The sequence below is a fragment of the Rattus norvegicus genome, chromosome 8 (assembly GCF_036323735.1).
Source record: "Rattus norvegicus strain BN/NHsdMcwi chromosome 8, GRCr8, whole genome shotgun sequence".
In the NCBI taxonomy this organism is placed as follows: Eukaryota; Metazoa; Chordata; class Mammalia; order Rodentia; family Muridae; genus Rattus; species Rattus norvegicus.
In genome coordinates this window covers 59476295-59480569 of record NC_086026.1, presented here as the reverse complement: position 1 = coordinate 59480569, position 4275 = coordinate 59476295, and the positions used below count along the sequence as shown (strand labels likewise).

Here is a 4275-nt window from a genome sequence, read left to right as displayed (position 1 = left end):
CATTCCCAACTCATTCTTGGTTTTTAAAAATTAAGGAATAAAATTTCCTATTTATAGAAGTGTTACTTCATTACTGAAAAGACTGGAAATACAGGTAAAGTAGGAAACAGAAACAGAACACATTTGTAATCTCACCATTCTGTTAAAACTTGAGTATCTTGTTCCAATTACATCTACAGACTTCGCAAAGATGGCATGTATTCAGATAGCTGTTTTGGTGGATTTTTCTCATTTAAAATTGACAACTCATCTCTAAGCAAACTCAGTGATTATTTTTCAATAACATTATTTTCAGAGGTTGACTACCATCCCACCCTGCGAGTATGCCACAGCTTATTTGACCAACCCCAATGACCAGGTCTTTACATTTTTAAAAAATTTATTCTTCTCTCATATATTATATTTCACCATAGTTTCCCCTCCCTCCTTTCCTCCCAGTCCTCCTCCCCCAGCATCCACTCCTCCTCTTTCCCTCTTCAAAAAATGGCAGGCCTCTCAGGGATATCAACCAAACATGGCGTCTCAAGTTGCAGTAAGGCTAGGCATCTCTCCTCATATTAAGACTGGATTAGACAACTCAGTGTGAGGAAAAGTGTCCCAAGGCAGGCCAAAGAGTCACTATTAGGAGTACCGCAAGAAGATCAAGCTATACAACTGTAACTTATATGCACAGAGTCTAGGTCAGACCCATGCAGGCTCCCTGGTTGTCCATTCAGTCTCCATGAGTCCCTGTGAAGAAGGTTTAGTTGATTCTGTAGGCCGTGTTCTTATGATGTTCTTTATCCCCTCTGGCTTCTACAATCCTTCCTCCCCCTCTTTCACAGGATTTCCCAACCTTCTGGGGCTAGCAGCTCTTTTAGGGTTAGAGAAGAAGTAGTATCTTTTAAATCATTATGGAAGTTAGTTTCACCTTCCACTGGAATGACTACAGGTCTTGGTAACCTAACTGTGGAAGAGTGCAGGACTGGCTCTAGGGACAAAACTGGGCTACAGCTTGTCCTCATTCGTCATACCACAGCATGGCTTTTCCCTGATTCCATCCTAAGCAGACCCTTAGTAAACAAAGACTAAGAAAAACTATAATCACTACCTCTCAACTCTCCTGGTAAGTGAACTGTTCCTAGATATGAACCAAGAACCTGCATCCCCAGAGGTGTTATCCTGAGTAGGTTCTGTGAAGGGAGTTGGGGGCAGAGGACAAAGTACTGAAATGAAAATGGAGCCATGGGTCCCCATCTGTACTACAACTTAAACTAAAAATTCTAAAGATATAGGCAGAGTGGCAAGTGTTGGGGAAGGGTGTAGAAGGCATGAACAGGCAGTGAGGGTGTTCTTGGGGGTAGGAGTCTTTCTCTTCTCCTTTTCTTCTTTACTTTGCACACTCCCTCCCCTAGCAGCCACAGCTCCCATGGCTTTATGCACAATCTCTCATCTCCCAGGAACTGCATGGGGTTGATGGATTTCAAGAGCTTGTCCAATTCATGGACAATGGGAATGCCCATTGGCAGGTTTAGCTCCATAATGCCGTCTTCTGAGAGACCCTCCAGATGTGTGGTGATGCCCCAAGGGTTGTTGCAATGGCAGTAATCAAGACCCTTTTCCCCACTTCGATCTGGGGGACAATTTCTTCATTTCAGAAGGGCAGTGTTTTGGTAATAGTGCCCTTTAGGCTCTCACAGGAGAGTAGCAGGTCTCAGTAAGGTCTGCATATCTGCGATCCTTGCTGATGTCACTGTAGAAGGGATATCAATCTCCATTGGTGGTGGTGGGACAGTGTAAGATCATCTCCAGATCTTTACCTGTGCCTCACCATGCTTAGCAGCAGTTTCTGCTTTACTGAGATCCGTTAGACCCCCATAGTGTTGCTCACTGAGGCGCCAACTTCTGACCACTGGCAATACCTGGTCAGTGGCATCCAGGACTGTCCAGAGAGTCTGACTGCTGTCTTCTGCACCTAGGTGAAGGAGATGTCAAATCCATAACCAGCATCTTGAGAAGCTTGCCCACCATGCTTCACCTCCTCATGGCCCACCAGGATCAGGGAGGTTTCCTACCAACCGCTGAAGCAGTTCTTCAGGTTCCAGGCACTCTCACTGTGTTGGATCAGCCCTACCTTGTGCCATGGTGATAGGCAGAGGATGTGGTAGTGGCTGAGGATCGATGAGATTCCTCTTTCTTTTAAATGGGGCTTGAGGGAGGCATTCTTTCCAGAGCCTCAACCTGCTACTTTCCCATGCCTCAGCTGTAAAATCCACATTTGTAATAATTGTCAGCTTTACTGTGAGCTCACTGCTGAGGACAAATCATTTCAGACTCTCTTGTCTTTTGTCTCGCAGCTTCCCAGGCTTCAGTTTGTCTTTTTGTCCGTATTATGGCTCTCAGGGTTTTCTTTCTCTGAGGAGAGGATGCTTTTTAGGCTCTCATAACTGTTTTGTGATTATTGTAATTTGCAGGCAAGGGGAACAAGGCAGAGGTTTCACCTTGGACATTCTCCACAGATACCCTTTCCTGTAGGTACCCCTTTTGGGAAAAGGCAGGCACGAAAGCTTTCCCACTGCCCCAGGTTTAAAAAAGGGTGCCAGGGGGCACTGACGGGAAACTTGATTGGACTGAGAAACAATTACCAGATTAGTAAAGCACAGAACAGGTTAGATCACGAAGACTCTGACCCAATCAATGCAGTAAACCCTTGATGGATTCGTAATATCATATTACAGGGAAGCATAGAGGAAGAGGTAGGAGGAAGGCTTTGTTCTAGGAAGCTGATCACTGTGAGGAGGGTTTTAGTGTGTGTGTGCGTGCGTGTGTGTGTGTGTGTGTGTGTGTGTGTGTGTTTATGTCTTACCCTAAACCTCCCCACCTCCCCAGTACCTTTTTTCTTGTGCCTTCTGGACACCATGTTGCAACTATTGCTCTCTGCTTCGGTCCCCCACCCTGGTAGACTGACATCTCTGAAAGGGTGAGCCAAGAGAAGCCCTTTTCTCCTCAGGTGGTGTCAGCTGCTCCATCACAGTCACATGAAAAGCAAGTAGTTCAAGCACTTGAGGACGTATGAATTCTGCTCAGCCCTTATCACCCAACCCAAGCATGCTTCGGTTTATTGAACATCCTCAGAAGTAAATTATAACTGGAATTTGTGGAAGGGACCTGAGAAAAAGCCTAGGGTACTGTTCATCCTTAGACTCCTTGACTCATTCCTGCAAAGCGAGGGCTGTGTATTTCTTGCTCCTCCATGGACTGCCCATGACCTCTTGCCTCAGGTCGATTACAAGTCTGATGTGGGACTAAAAGAGAAAATGGCTGCTGGGAGATGGATGCCTTTTCTATCTCGTTCTTCTGTTCGCACACGAGTACAATAAGAAGGCATCTTTTCTCTTTTTAATTGCTTATGTTACAGAGTGTTCAACTCAGATAAGCCATTCGAGTGGACCAAGGAGAATAGAAATAGGCTGGGGATGATCGACATTAGTCCCTGGTGTCATTTTCCAACATCCTCTGATTGTCCCTTGGAGGAGGATGTGTCTTTCTGGATCCTTATTGCCTCTCTGTTTCTCAAGCGCACACTTACCTTCCACTTTAAGAGACATTGAAATCACCAGCTAATAGAAAGAGAGAAGCCAGGTAATAAAATCAACAAACAAGCTAAAAAGACTTGGGCAATTTCTTGCAAGTTCTCATTTGATCTTTATAGAAACATAATGCATCGACTCTGCTGTTTATGGCCAGGACCTTTTTGTCGGGACCTCTTATCCTCTCCTTTCCTAGGTCAGGATCTTCCACCCACCTCTTCCTACACTCCTCATTGTCATGGCTTTGGCAATCCATGCTAAATAGTTCAGAAATATATTTTCCTCAAGCGAAAAAATAAGCAGTATAGGGTAGGTACCTTTTCCCTGTATTTGGAAAGCATTAAGTTAGTGGATAGGATTCCCTCCACCTTAAAATTTATTCTTGTAAGCCTTTGACACTAGATACTCTATTTATCTAAACTAGAGCCTAGTTTTAGAGGTCGTCTGATACTACAAACATTTTATGTTGGGCCAGATTACATTTCATAGGTCCATATCTCACGAGGCTTCATGGGAAGCACAGCCATAAAGGACATGTTCAAGTAAGACCAGAATAGATCATGGATAGGGTTCTCAACATGAGCAAGGCATTTATGACTTGGGAAGATGGTAGGTCTGTATCAAGGATATACTTACCTAAACCCCCTATTTTCCTCCAAGCAAGCATAAGAAAGCTTGCAGCAAACCAGTGCACTCAATATTCACT

At 44.5% G+C, this 4275-nt stretch overlaps 1 pseudogene; it reads right to left on the bottom strand.

The window, feature by feature from the left end:
• Window positions 1-457: 457 nt before the first annotated feature.
• Pgam1-ps13 (phosphoglycerate mutase 1, pseudogene 13) lies at window positions 458-2899 on the bottom strand (annotated as a pseudogene).
• Between the last annotated feature and the right edge of the window lie 1376 nt (window positions 2900-4275).